This window comes from Oncorhynchus gorbuscha, unplaced genomic scaffold (assembly GCF_021184085.1).
Source record: "Oncorhynchus gorbuscha isolate QuinsamMale2020 ecotype Even-year unplaced genomic scaffold, OgorEven_v1.0 Un_scaffold_579, whole genome shotgun sequence".
Classification (NCBI taxonomy): Eukaryota; Metazoa; Chordata; class Actinopteri; order Salmoniformes; family Salmonidae; genus Oncorhynchus; species Oncorhynchus gorbuscha.
Window position 1 is genome coordinate 79,831 of NW_025745413.1, and position 15,699 is coordinate 95,529.

Below are 15,699 nucleotides of genomic sequence, written 5' to 3' on the forward strand. Positions count from 1 at the left end.
AGTCTGGGCCAGGAGTGTGAAGGTGAACGGAAAGGCTCTGGAGCAACGAACCGCCCTTGCTGTCTCTGCCTGGCCAGTTCCCCTCTTTCCACTGGGATTCTCTGCCTCTAACCCTATTACAGGGGCTGAGTCACTGGCTTACTGGTGCTCTTTCATGCCGTCCCTAGGAGGGGTGCGTCACTTGAGTGTGTTGAGTCACTGATGTGATCTTCCTGTCTGGGTTGCCCCCCCCCCCTAAGGACAAAGGGGGCGTTGTTGGGGCTGTGTTTCTGGACCTTGATACGGTTAACTATGAGATTTTCATCACAAAATTGTCCAAGTTCAACTTTTCCCCCGATTGCCTTGAGATGGATGAAATCATACCTTGAAGGTAGAACTCAGTGTGTCAAAGTGAGCAATGAGCTGTCGCCCACTCTTAGCTATGATGTGGACGTGCCCCAAGGGTAAATACTGGGGCCCCTCCTGTTCAGCCTGTACATTAATGATCTGCCTTCTGTCTGTACTGGGTCTGAAGTTCAAATGTATGCAAATGATAGAGTGATATATGTGCATGCAAAGAGCAAACACGCTGCACAAGAACTCATTACGGTAATGGTCCAGGTTACAAGGTGGCTCAGTGACTCGTGCTGGCATCTCAATGTGAAAAAAACTGTTTGCATGTTCATCACAAAGAGGGCAATAGATGCTACTGAGCCAGATGTCTATGTCAGGGGAGAGGCTCCAGGTGGTATCTGATTTTAAGTACCTTGGCATCATACTTGATTCCAACCTCTTTTAAAAAGCATGTGAAAATGTAATTCAAATAGCCAAATTCAACCTGGCTAATTTCCGATTTATACGAAATTGGTTGACTACAGAGGTAGCAAAACTACTTCAAATCTATGATACTCCCCCACTTAACATACTGCTTGACTAGTTGGGCCCAAGCTTGCTGTACAAAATTAAAACCTATTCAGTCTGTCTACAAACAGGCTCTCAAAGTGCTTTTGATAGGAAGACCAATAGCCATCATCACTGTTACATCCTCAGAAAGCATGAGCTCCCGAGTTGGGAAAATCTTGTGCAATACACCGACGCATCTCTTGTTTCAAGATCCTAAATGGCCTGGCTCCCCCTCCACTCAATATTTTTGTTAAACAGAAAACCCAAACATATGGCAACAGATCCACAAGGTCTGCCATGAGAGGTGACTGTATAGTTCCCTTAAGGAAAAACACCTTTAGTAAATCCTTCCCATATCTGGAATACACTGCCCTCAGATACACATAACTGCACCATATTTCACACTTTCACAAAATGCATGAAGACATGGCTAAAGGTCAATCAGATTTGTGAACATAAACCCTAGCTGTGTATTGCCGCTTTCCATGTTGTCTGGTGTCTGTAGCTTGTGAGGTTTTATCTTGCTGCTTTTTGTTCTGTTGCTCTGTCTGTATGCTATGTCTTGCTTGTCATATGTTGCTCTGCGTGTGCTCACTGCTCAATGATTGTCTATATTGTAATTGTTTTTAATAACCTGCCCAGGGACTGCGGTTGAAAATTAGCCGGTTGGCTAAAACCGGCACTTTTACTGAAACGTTGATTTAATGTGCACTGTCCCTGTAAAAAAAAAAAAAACTCAAATAAACTCAAACCAGGCAGACAGTCAGAAACGTGCAACTATTTTCCATAGTCTACTTGAATTACACAAATTCTTGGATCTTTCACAGCAAAGAGAGAGAGAGAGAGAGAGAGAGAGAGAGAGAGAGAGAGAGAGAGAGAGAGAGAGAGAGAGAGAGAGAGAGAGAGAGAGAGAGAGAGAGAGAGAGAGAGAGAGAGAGAGAGAGAGAGAGAGAGAGAGAGAGAGAGAGAGAGAGAGAGAGAGAGAGAGAGAGAGAGAGAGAGAGAGAGAGAGAGAGAGAGAGAGAGAGAGAGAGAGAGAGAGAGAGAGAGAGAGAGATGGGAAGGGGCAAAGCCAGGCATAGATAGGTACGGATTTAGCGATGGAGAGAGTTGGGAGTGGCAAAGCTAGGCATAGGTAGGCACGGACTTAGCGATGAAGAGAGAGAGAGACGGGAGGGGCAAAGCCAGGCACGGATTTAGCAATAGAGAGAGAGAGCGAGATGGGAGGGGCAAAGCCAGGCATAGGTAGGCACGGACTTAGCGATGAAGAGAGAGAGAGAGATACGGGAGGGGCAAAGCCAGGCATAGGTAGGCACGGAGTTAACGATGAAGAGAGAGAGATGGGAGGGGCAAAGCCAGGCACGGATTTAGCGATAGAGAGAGAGAGCGAGATGGGAGGGGCAAAGCCAGGCATAGGTAGGCACGGAGTTAACGATGAAGAGAGAGAGAGAGAGAGAGACTGGAGGGGCAAAGCCAGGCATAGGAAGGTATGGATTTAGCGATGGAGAGAGACAGAGATGGGAGGGGCAAAGCCAGGCACGGATTTAGCGATAGGGAGAGCGAGATGGGAGGGGCAAAGCCAGGCACGGAGTTAACGATGGTTGGGGCAAAGCTAGGCATAGGTAGGCACGGAGTTAGCGATGAAGAGAGAGAGAGAGAGACAGGAGGGTCAAAGCCAGGCATAGGTAGGCATGGATTTAGCGATGGAGAGATAGACGGGAGGGGAAAAGGCAAGAACGGAGTTAGTGATGGAGAGAGAGAGCGAGATGGGAGGGGCAAAGCCAGGCATAGATAGGTACGGATTTAGCGATGGAGAGAGTTGGGAGTGGCAAAGCTAGGCATGGGTAGGCACGGACTTAGCGATGAAGAGAGAGATACAGGAGGGGCAAAGCCAGGCACGGAGTTAACGATGGAGAGAGAGAGAGCCGGGAGGGGCAAAGGCAAGAACGGAGTTAGTGATGGAGAGAGAGAGCGAGATGGGAGGGGCAAAGCCAGGCATAGATAGGTACGGATTTAGCGATGGAGAGAGTTGGGAGTGGCAAAGCTAGGCATGGGTAGGCACGGACTTAGCGATGAAGAGAGATATACAGGAGGGGCAAAGCCAGGCACGGAGTTAACGATGGAGAGAGAGAGAGCCGGGAGGGGCAAAGCCAGGCACGGATTTAACGATGGAGAGAGAGAGAGAGAGAGAGAGAGAGAGAGAGAGAGAGAGAGAGAGACGGGAGGGGCAAAGCCAGGCATAGGAAGGTATGGATTTAGCGATGGAGAGAGACAGAGATGGGAGGGGCAAAGCCAGGCACGGATTTAGCGATAGAGAGAGCGAGATGGGAGGGGCAAAGCCAGGCACAGATTTAGTGATGAAGAGAGAGAGAAGGGAGGGGCATAGGTAGGCACGGAGGGGCGATAGGAAGGTATGGATTTAGATGGGAGAGAGATAGGAGGGGAAAAGCCAAGCATTTAGGTAGGCATGTTGGCCACCAGGCAGACAGAGAGAGAGATAGGAGGGGAAAAGCCAAGCATAGGTAGGCATGTTGGCCAACAGGCAGACAGTCAGAAATGTGCAACTATTTTCCATAGTGTACTTCAACAACACAAATTATTGGATCTTTCACAGCAAAGAAAGATGGAGTTAACGATAAAGAGATGGGAGGGGCAAAGCCAGGCATGTTGGCTACCAGGCAGACATTCAGAAACGTGCATCAGTAATCAAAAGATTTAGGCTATAGGTGTAATATTCATATGTGTAAACATACTGAATTGTAATTGGATGCATTTTACCGCCATATCATGCTGTGCTATGATTGGTTAAGACCACCCAAATGGTTAGATCATGGGCAGATTGATCCTGGTTGGCGATACGTGAACATGCCAGTTATAGCTAGCTAATAAAGAGCTACGTTAAGAAATATCCTGTATTACTGCATTGTATTATTTTGTACAAAGTGTGCAAAACAAGACATGGTGTCAGAATAAAAGGCCTTACAAGAGGGATTTTTCTGGAGTTCCTTCACCTCAAATGGAGTGGGAGTCTACAAACTTACCCGATGCATGGCGTAAGTACAATCAGCATGTGGAGCTAATGTTCACGGGTCCTCTGAAGGACAGAGGAGAAGAGGAAAAATGCAGCTACTTGCTCTTCTGGATCGGTGAAAAAAGTGAGAGATATTTACATGGACACTTACCGAGGCTGAATCAAAGGTACTGAAAACATACTACGATCTTTTTGAAGCATATGTTGTGCCGAAGACCAATACGATTTTCGCTAGGTACAAATTCCATGAGAAAGTACAGGGAGCTAGAGAGTCTTTTGAACAGTTTGTGACAGAGCTGCGTCTACTTGTGAAAGACTGTGATTATGCAAACAAGGATGAGATGGTCAGGGACCATATTGTATTTGGAATACACTCACCGCGAGAGAGAGAAACTTTTGAATGTTGGGTCTGGGGTAACGCTGGACAAAGCTATCGACAAAGCCAGATCTCACGAGCACAGGCTCAGATGAAAACCATTTCGCGCGGCAGCATGAGCGCATCAAGTGAACAAGCAGTGCAGTCAGGCAGACATCAAAGCACACCTCCGGTGCACAGAGAGCATGTTTTACAACAAGGAAATTGCCCAGCTAAAGGCAAACGGTGTGCTATATGTGGAAAATGGAATCACTTTGCAAAAGTGTGCAGAGCTTACCGTGGAAAAACATTTACATTTAAGTCATTTAGCAGACGCTCTTATCCAGAGCGACTTACAAATTGGTGCATTCACCTTATGACATCCAGTGGAACAGCCACTTTACAATAGTGCATCTACATATTTTAAGGGGGGTGAGAAGGATTACTTTATCCTATCCTAGGTATTCCTTAAAGAGGTGGGGTTTCAGGTGTCTCCGGAAGGTGGTGATTGACTCCGCTGTCCTGGCGTCGTGAGGGAGTTTGTTCCACCATTGGGGAGCCAGAGCAGCGAACAGTTTTGACTGGGCTGAGCGGGAACTGTACTTCCTCAGTGGTAGGGAGGCGAGCAGGCCAGAGGTGGATGAACGCAGTGCCCTTATTTGGGTGTAGGGCCTGATCAGAGCCTGGAGGTACTGAGGTGCCGTTCCCCTCACAGCTCCGTAGGCAAGCACCATGGTCTTGTAGCGGATGCGAGCTTCAACTGGAAGCCAGTGGAGAGAGCGGAGGAGCGGGGTGACGTGAGAGAACTTGGGAAGGTTGAACACTAGACGGGCTGCGGCGTTCTGGATGAGTTGTAGGGGTTTAATGGCACAGGCAGGGAGCCCAGCCAACAGCGAGTTGCAGTAATCCAGACGGGAGATGACAAGTGCCTGGATTAGGACCTGCGCCGCTTCCTGTGTGAGGCAGGGTCGTACTCTGCGGATGTTGTAGAGCATGAACCTACAGGAACGGGCCACCGCCTTGATGTTAGTTGAGAACGACAGGGTGTTGTCCAGGATCACGCCAAGGTTCTTAGCGCTCTGGGAGGAGGACACAATGGAGTTGTCAACCGTGATGGCGAGATCATGGAACGGGCAGTCCTTCCCCGGGAGGAAGAGCAGCTCCGTCTTGCCGAAGTTCAGCTTGAGGTGGTGATCCGTCATCCACACTGATATGTCTGCCAGACATGCAGAGATGCGATTCGCCACCTGGTCATCAGAAGGGGGAAAGGAGAAGATTAATTGTGTGTCGTCTGCATAGCAATGATAGGAGAGACCATGTGAGGTTATGACAGAGCCAAGTGACTTGGTGTATAGCGAGAATAGGAGAGGGCCTAGAACAGAGCCCTGGGGGACACCAGTGGTGAGAGCGCATGGTGAGGAGACAGATTCTCGCCACGCCACCTGGTAGGAGCGACCTGTCAGGTAGGACGCAATCCAAGCGTGGGCCACGCCGGAGATGCCCAACTCGGAGAGGGTGGAGAGGAGGATCTGATGGTTCACAGTATCGAAGGCAGCCGATAGGTCTAGAAGGATGAGAGCAGAGGAGAGAGAGTTAGCTTTAGCGGTGCGGAGCGCCTCCGTGATACAGAGAAGAGCAGTCTCAGTTGAATGACTAGTCTTGAGTTGAATGACTAGTCTTGAAACCTGACTGATTTGGATCAAGAAGGTCATTCTGAGAGAGATAGCGGGAGAGCTGACCAAGGACGGCACGTTCAAGAGTTTTGGAGAGAAAAGAAAGAAGGGATACTGGTCTGTAGTTGTTGACATCGGAGGGATCGAGTGTAGGTTTTTTCAGAAGGGGTGCAACTCTCGCTCTCTTGAAGACGGAAGGGACGTAGCCAGCGGTCAGGGATAAGTTGATGAGCGAGGTGAGGTAAGGGAGAAGGTCTCCGGAAATGGTCTGGAGAAGAGAGGAGGGGATAGGGTCAAGCGGGCAGGTTGTTGGGCGGCCGGCCGTCACAAGACGCGAGATTTCATCTGGAGAGAGAGGGGAGAAAGAGGTCAGAGCACAGGGTAGGGCACTGTGAGCAGAACCAGCGGTGTCGTTTGACTTAGCAAACGAGGATCGGATGTCGTCGACCTTCTTTTCAAAATGGTTGACGAAGTCATCTGCAGAGAGGGAGGATGGGGGGGGGGAGGAGGATTCAGGAGGGAGGAGAAGGTGGCAAAGAGCTTCCTAGGGTTAGAGGCAGATGCTTGGAATTTAGAGTGGTAGAAAGTGGCTTTAGCAGCAGAGACAGAGGAGGAAAATGTAGAGAGGAGGGAGTGAAAGGATGCCAGGTCCGCAGGGAGGCGAGTTTTCCTCCATTTCCGCTCGGCTGCTCGGAGCCCTGTTCTGTGAGCTCGCAATGAGTCGTCAAGCCACGGAGCGGGGGGTGCTGAGGACCGAGCCGGCCTGGAAGATAGGGGACATAGAGAGTCAAAGGATGCAGAAAGGGAGGAGAGGAGGGTTGAGGAGGCAGAATCAGGAGATAGGTTGGAGAAGGTTTGAGCAGAGGGAAGAGATGATAGGATGGAAGAGGAGAGAGTAGCGGGGGAGAGAGAGCGAAGGTTGGGACGGCGCGATACCATCCGAGTAGGGGCAGTGTGGGAAGTGTTGGATGAGAGCGAGAGGGAAAAGGATACAAGGTAGTGGTCGGAGACTTGGAGGGGAGTTGCAATGAGGTTAGTGGAAAAACAGCATCTAGTAAAGATGAGGTCGAGCGTATTGCCTGCCTTGTGAGTAGGGGGAAGGTGAGAGGGTGAGGTCAAAAGAGGAGAGGAGTGGAAAGAAGGAGGCAGAGAGGAATGAGTCAAAGGTAGACGTGGGGAGGTTAAAGTCGCCCAGAACTGTGAGAGGTGAGCCGTCCTCAGGAAAGGAGCTTATCAAGGCATCAAGCTCATTGATGAACTCTCCGAGGGGACCTGGAGGGCGATAAATGATAAGGATGTTAAGCTTGAAAGGGCTGGTAACTGTGACAGCATGAAATTCAAAGGAGGCGATAGACAGATGGGTAAGGGGAGAAAGAGAGAATGACCACTTGGGAGAGATCAAAAACAGTACTCACAGTGAGTGAAGATGAAATGTCAATCAAAGAGTCAAACGCTGATGAACTGTTTATTGATTCAGTGACACAGAAAAGTCAAATATCAGAGACAGAGCAAGCCTTTGCTGACATTGAGATAGGAACACAAGGCACAAAGCTAAAGTTAAAACTAGACACTGGTGCACAAGTAAACATTATTCCTCTGAATAAGTACCGCAGCTTGACATCTGAGTACGAGCTACAGCCCACCACGCACAGACTGACTGGTTATGATGGTGAACAGCTCCCAGTAAAAGGCACATGCACTTTCAAATGCAAATACAAAGAAAGTGACATGATGTTGGACTTTTATGTTGTTGACACTAGAGCACCTGCAGTGCTAGGTCTTAAAGCATGCTTAGACATGGACCTCATCAAGCTACTTTTATCAGTGACAGCACCAGTAGAGAGACAATTTACTGGAGGAGTTTGCTTATGTTTTTAGAGGAATAGGATTATTCCCAGGAGAATGTACCATTCACCTTGACCCAGACGCAACCCCTCACGACGCCAGGACAGCGGAGTCAATCACCACCTTCCGGAGACACCTGAAACCCCACCTCTTTAAGGAATACCTAGGATAGGATTAGTAATCCCTCTCACCCCCCCCCCCTTTAAGATTTAGATGCACTATTGTAAAGTGACTGTTCCACTGGATGTCATAAGGTGAATGCACCAATTTGTAAGTCGCTCTGGATAAGAGCATCTGCTAAATGACTTAAATGTAAATGTACCCACAGAGAAAGATTCCCCTTGCTCTCCGTGCCCTTCTGAAGAAAGAGTTGGAGAGCATGGAGCAATGTGACATAGTCACCAAGGTTACAGAACCGGCTGACTGGGTGAACGCGCTAGTGGTGGTGGAGAAACCTCGCATAGGCAACATCCGAGTATGTCTGGACATGCAAGTGTACACTGTGTACAGCAACTTACCAGTTAGTGACACAAAACTGAAGGAGATCTAAATCAAATCAAAAAGAGATCCAAGCAGAAACGGAAAAGGACTCACAACTCGCACAGCTGAGGAAAGTCATACAGGACGGATGGCCTGAGGAGAGGAGAAAATGCCCTCACGGCGTCTCAGAATACTGGAACCATCGTGATGAACTATCACAGATAAACGGAATAATTTTCAAAGGAGAGAACACATTATTCCTTCCAGTCTCAGAGAAGAGATTTTGACAAAGATCCATGCTGGACACATGGGCATGGAAAAATGCAAACGGAGAGCACGGGACATTTTGTTTTGGCCCGGAATGTGCAAACAAATAGAGGACATTGTTGGTAAATGCGCCATATGTTTTGAATGAAGCCACTCAAACACCAAAGAGCCAATGTTACCTCACTGTATCCCAGACCGACCTTGGCAGGTCGTGGCAACCGATCTGTTCACCTGGAACAACGAGGACTACATCTTAACAGTGGACTACTACAGCAGATACTTCTAACTCTACAAGCTTCACAGCACCACATCTGCAGCTGTGATACACAAGCTGAAAGCAGCCTTTGCCAGGCATGGCATTGTAGAGAATTTAACATCTGACAATGGGCACTGTTACAAATCAAATGAGTTTGAATCCTTCACAAAAGCATGGGAGTTTACACGTCACCACAAGCCCATATTACCCTCAAAGTAATGGCCTTGCTGAAAAATCTGTGCAGATTGCTAAATCACTCATGGACAAAGCAAAAGCAAACAAGAGAGACCCCTACCTCAGTCTTCTTGAATATCGCAACACTCCAGTTGACAACTTCAAATCACCAGCCCAGCTGTTGATGAGCCGCAGACTTCGCTCAACCAACCAACAGCACCAACCAACAGCTGAAACTGAGGTCGTCAGCTAATAGGAAATGCATGGAAAACGTGCACAGAGACAACAACAACAAAAACGATACTGTTGGTGTATACATATTGGAGAGGGAATGCAAAACAACGACGCTGGACAGAGTGGAATCAGGTGTATCAAAAAGGCAGTTTATTGAGTCAAAGATATCTTGTCCTGCCGTTTATCGTGCACGGACCTAAGCAATGTGACTCTGTGAGAAGTCAGAATAATTAGGCTGCCTCGCCAGAGTTTACAACAGAATGTATACACAGAATAACGTAGGTGGAGTCTTGTCGTGTTGGTCTTCTGACTGGTCCTGAAGAGTTGGAGGCGGGCCTGCTCTAGTCAGAGGCGCCCCATTGGTGCATAGCAGAGTCCTCTGCTCACGTCACCCGACCAGTAGGGGGGGGGTGGAGTGTGAGTGTGCGTTGCTTCATGAGATGTTTGTGTGTCAAGGAACGTAAGATAGGGGAAACTAGCAGTGTCTGCTTTAGGCACAGGTGTTTCCTGTTTATGCAGGAGTGCATGTAGGGTAGGGTTCAATGTTAGTGAGATAGTTTGGCACTCTAAGCTCGTTAGTGTTGCAGGCTGATCTTTGTAGTTACAGGGGAGTATATTTGCGTGATGGCAGCTGTGTGTCCTTCGGATAATCGTGTTATTGCATGTAGGCTCTAAACTTGACTGAGGACACCTGGCCCAGAGTTATCTGAGGGCATCCGGTTTAACCAGAGCTTTGGTCTGCTAGTAATGCTTGATATTAGATTATTTATATAACAATACTACGACAGGTCAGCTAGACCACTGCCATCACTGATCGACGGAGAGTCAGTGAGAATCGAGGAGCATGGCCTCTGGAAGACAGTAGTCATCATCCAGCCAGCTGACACAGAACGTTCATATCACGTCCGCACCGCAGAAGGATCACACTGCAATCGTCGTCACCTACTGAACACAAAAGAACAACACACTGATGAGATGAACTGTTCCCCTGAAAGAGAACGTGATGGACTAAACACACACACACAGCACAACATACACCATACTTACCTGCAACATCACAAGAACTGTTGACTGACAGAAGCATGCTCAGCATCATATCGCACAAGGTCAGGAAGAGAGGTCAAGCCCAGAGCTAGGCGGATCGCTGCCCTAAAAGAGTTCAAGACTGTAAACATGTTATTGAAAGTTCACTTGAAATGCTTTGGTATTGTATTTGTTTGAATTGTTAAGATGTTATTTCTACAGTGAAAGCTGAGTTGCTGAGAATCCTTGTTTGAAAAGTAACAGTATGTTGGATTATTGTTTGAGTCTGTTGAATCAGTTGGTGTAGTATGCAATATAAATGGTTACCTACCTTGAGATCAAACTACAGAGCATGTATTTAAATGAAACCCGTAGAATATGTAAACATTTATTTTGTTTTAAGAGAAGGGGGATGTAATATTCATGTGTAAACATACTGAATTGTAATTGGATGCATTTTACCGCCATATCATACTGTGCTATGATTGGTTAAGACCACCCAAATGGTTAGGTCATGGGCAGATTGATCCTGGTTGGAGATAAGTGAACATGTCAGTTATAGCTAGCTAAGAATTACGTTAAGAAATATCCTGTAGTGGCCTCCCGGGTGGCACAGTGATTAAGGGAGCTGTACTGCAGCGCCATCTGTGCCATCAGAGACTCTGGGTTCACGCCCAGGCTCTGTCGTAACCGGCTGCGACCGGGAGGTCGTGGGGCGACGCACAATTGGCCTAGCGTCGTCCGGGTTAGGGAGGGCGTGGCCGGTAGGGATGTCCTTGTCTCATCGCGCACCAGCGACTCCTGTGGCAGGCCGGGCGCAGTGCGAGCTAACCAAGGTTGCCAGGTGCACGGAACACCGACACATTGGTGTGGCTGGCTGGATGTGCGCTGTATTAAGAAGCAGTGCGGCGGAGGACGCATGACTTTCAACCTTCGCCTCTCCTGAGCCCGTATGGGAGTTGTAGCGATGAGACAAGATAGTAGCTACTAAAAATAATTGGATACCATGAAATTGGGGAGAAAATGGGGTAAAAAATGAAGAAAAATAAAAAGTACTGCATTGTGTTATTTTGTACGAAGTGTGCAAAACAAGACAATAGGGTATTGAAATTATGTATTGTGCAATTTCTTGGCTTGCAATGTCTCGTGCAAATTCACTAAAGCAAGGGCCATCAATGAGTATGCTGAGCTATTCAACACGCAACAGACCGAAGAGAAACGCACACTAGCGTTTTTCATAAAGGGAGCAGGCGAGGGAGAGTGAGGATCGGGGCAGGCAGAGAGACAGTCAACCGTGTGCATAGGCTATACCAGTGGTTCCCAACTTTTTTGGTTACTGTACCACCAACTGAATTTTGCTCTGCCCGGAGTACCCCTGAAGTACCCTACCCCCTCATGTGCATTTTACCAGAAGGCCTATGGTCTCATGAGTCTTTTCAAGTAACCCCTGTGGTTAGGCCAAGAACTCTCACCAGGCTCGAATATGACTCTCACATTATTAACTTATGTAGAGTATCTCAACAGCATGGGATGATAGGTGGGAAGGACATCTCCAATAAGAATTCCTATTGTAAACTGTCTAGGGTGATGACAACAGGTTATTAACATAAAATGAAATTATTATAGGTTTCTGTTATTGTATCAGGATAGGCCAACATACATAAGGTTCAATATGTGTATTATTACATTTTCATAGCACAACATCAAAAATAAATAAAGAGTATAAACCCCAGTGAGTCGTGCACAACCCATGTCCAAATTATTTCAAGCTTAATAATCCGTTGGAGCTTTAAAAAAACGACGACACACAAAGTCCAGAAGCACCTCACATTGTGATTACTCACTACTTGTAGATATTCCTTCAGCGAAGTATGGCAGTTCCTTGCAAGTTTCCTTCCTCACAACATCCACAGCAAGCACCGCTATCAATGCAGACAGTACTCCTTAGCCGTAATGTTAGTGTTTAAATACTGGAGAGTCGAGACCAAATCACGGGCGCTGGACAGAGTGTATTTCAGTTGAAACAAAAGGCAGTTTTAATGAGTTAAAAGTAATCTTGTCCCGCAGTTTTACGTGCACGGATCTAGTTCATATAACTCGGTAAGAAGTCAGGTGGAAAAGAGAACTTATACAAAGGTTACATTCATTTTTATACATAGAATAAAGTAGGTAGAGTCTTGTCGTGACGCCTTCTGAATGGTCCCGTAGGGTTGGAGGCGGACCCGCTCTAGCCAGAGTAGAAGCCCCCATTGGTGCACAGCAGTCTTCTGTTCTGGGCACCCGACCAGTAGAAGGGGGAAAGAGTGTTTATACTAGGAAATGTTTGTGTCAGGGGTTCGTGAGATAGAGGGGCAGTTTTTGTGGCTGGGTGTATGTGTTCATGCGATGGAATGGAATGTCTTTGTTTCCTGGGGTCGGGAGACAACAAAGCTGAGGAGATAGTGTTAGGGGGGTAGTTTTATTGCTGGCTGTGTGAGCTAGTTCCTGTTTTAGCAGGGGTATGTAAGATGACTTGAGTCAGGTGGATTAGCTTAGCGCTGTATAATATATGAGCTATGTGTATGAATATTTATATAACAGTAACCGATATCCCATGGGAACATGAACTCGTTAAGCTTTCTCAACCAATTATCTCTTGGTGTTACACGATGCTAGGCTAACCTCAAGGCTGTCAAATACCTCCACGATGAGACGGCAGCTTCAGTCTTTACAAAGTTAAGTCTTAACAAAGTTATAACAACTCTCTTATCAAATTAAATCGGTATTTCCATTCATGTATTAGTAGGTATGCGTTTTGTTCTCGTTTTGTCGTCTTCTTTTATTATTTTCTTCACCAACGGTCCTAATGTAAAACGTCCATCTTTTCTCAAAGTCTCTTTTTCCCCCAAGCCTCCCATTAACCAGGTCCATTCTCCCATTGGCCACAGCTTAACAAGCGACCTTATTGGTCAAAACTTTAACTTTAAATCAAACCCAACTATTCACCTACACATTAAATAAATCTTTATTCAAAAACAAATACATTAACAACATTACAATTTAGGAGCAGTAGTATTTGATCACCTACCAACCAGTAAGAATTCCAGCTCTCACAGACCAGTTAGTTTTTCTTTAACTTCTTCGAGATAGGCGCCCTTTTAATTTTTGGATAAAAAACGTTCCCGTTTTAAACAAGATATTTTGTCACGAAAAGATGCTCGACTATGCATGTAATTGACAGCTTTGGAAAGAAAAAACTCTGACGTTTCCAAAACTGCAAAGATATTATCTGTGAGTGCCTCAGAACTAATGCTACAGGCGAAACCAAGATGAAGTTTCATACAGGAAATGCCCCAGATTCTGAAGGCGCTGTGTTCCAATGTCTCCTCATATGGCTGTGAATGCGCCAGGAATGAGCCTGCCCTTTGTGTCGTTTCTCCAAGGTGTCGGCAGCATTGTGACGTATTTGTAGGCATATCTTTGGAAGATTGACCATAAGAGACTACATTTACCAGGTGTCCGCCCAGTGTCAAAATTATTGCGTAATCTTTAGGTCCATGTGCGTTCCATTTCTTCAGAAGAGAAAGTCAACTGCCACGATGGATTTATCGTCGATAGATATGTAAAAAACACCTTGAGGATTGATTCTAAACATCGGTTTGCCATGTTTCTGTCGATATTATGGAGTTAATTTGGAAAAAAGTTCGCGTTTTAATGACTTAATTTTTCTTTTCTTTTTCTTACCCAAACGTGATGAAGAAAACGGAGCGATTTGTCCTAAACAAATAATCTTTCAGGAAAAACTGAACATTTGCTATTTAACTGAGAGTCTCCTCATTGAAAACATCTGAAGTTCTTCAAAGGTAAATTATTTTATTTGAATGCTTTTCTGTTTTTTGTGAAAATGTTGCATGCTGAATGTCAGGCATAATCCTATGCTAGGCTATCAATACTGTTACACAAATGCTTGTTTTGCTATGGTTGAGAAGCATATTTTTGAAAATCTGAGATGACAGTGTTGTTAACAAAAGGCTAAGCTTGAGAGCAAATAGATTTATTTCATTTCATTTGCGATTTTCATGAATAGTTAACGTTGCGTTTTGCTAATGAGCTTGCGGATAGATTTACACAATCCTGGATACAGGTTTTTTTCGTAGCTAAACGTGATGCAGAAAACGGAGCGGTTTGTCCTAAACAAATTATCTTTCAGGAAAAACTGAACATTTGCTATCTAACTGAGAGTCTCCTCATTGAAAACATCTGAAGTTCTTCAAAGGTAAATAATTTTATTTGAATGCTTTTCTGGTTATTGTGATAATGTTGCCTGCTGAATGCTAACGCTAAATGCTACGCTAGCTATCAATACTGTTACACAAATGCTTGTTTTGTAATGGTTGAGAAGCATATTTTGAAAATCTGAGATGACAGTGTTGTTAACAAAAGGCTAAGCTTGAGAGCTAGCATATTGATTTCATTTCATTTGCGATTTTCTTGAATAGTTAACGTTGCGTTATGGTAATGGACTTGAGGCTGTAGTCACGATCCCGGATCCGGGATGGCTCGACGCAAGAAGTTAAGAACCCCTCCTGTTCTCCACTCATTGCCTGTATTAACTGCACCTGTTTGAACTTGTTACCTGTATAAAAGACACCTGTTCACACACTCAATCAAACAGACTCCAACCTCTCCACAATGGCCAAAACCAGAGAGCTGTGTAAGGACATAAGGGATAAAATTGTAGACCTGCACAAGGCTGGGATGAGCTACAGGGCAATAGGCAAGTAGCTTGGTGAGAAGGCAACAACTGTTGGCGCAATTATTAGAAAATGGAAGAAGTTCAAGATGACGGTCAACCATCCTCGGTCTGGGGCTCCATGCAAGATCTCACTGCGTGGGGCATAAATGATCATGAGGAAGGTGAGGGATCAGCCCAGAACTACACGGCAGGACCTAGTCAATGACCTGAAGAGAGCTGGGACCACAGTCTCAAAGAAAAACATTAGTAACACACTACGCCAGAGAATGTCCAGGCCCGTCTGAAGTTTCCCAATGACCATCAGGATGATCCAGAGGAGGAATGGGAGAAGGTCATGTGGTCTGATGAGACAAAAATAGAGCTTTTTGGTCTAAACTCCACTCGCTGTGTTTGGAGGAAGAAGAAGGATGAGTACAACCCCAAGAACACCATCCCAATCATGAAGTATGGAGGTGGAAACATCATTCTTTGGGGATGCTTTTCTGCAAAGGGGACAGGACGACTGCACCATATTGAGGGGAGGATGGATGGGGCCATGTATCGCGAGATCTTGGCCAACAACCTCCTTCCCTCAGTAAGAGCATTGCATATGGGTCGTGGCTGGGTCTTCCAGCATGACAACGACCCGAAACACACAGCCAGGGCAACTAAGGAGTGGCTCCTTAAGTAGCATCTCAAGGTCCTGGAGTGGCCTCGCCAGTCTCCAGACCTGAACCCAATAGGAAATCTTTGAAGGGAGCTGAA

The 15,699-nt window shown here is 46.3% G+C and overlaps 1 long non-coding RNA gene across 1 annotated transcript; it reads right to left on the reverse strand.

The window, feature by feature from the left end:
• Nucleotides 1-9,331: 9,331 nt before the first annotated feature.
• On the reverse strand, nt 9,332-12,397 carry LOC124018772. Its single transcript, XR_006835681.1, has 3 exons — nt 12,065-12,397; nt 10,245-10,362; nt 9,332-10,142 (listed from the first exon to the last, which is right to left on the reverse strand). It is a non-coding gene; the product is annotated as an uncharacterized LOC124018772 (long non-coding RNA).
• Nucleotides 12,398-15,699: the final 3,302 nt, after the last annotated feature.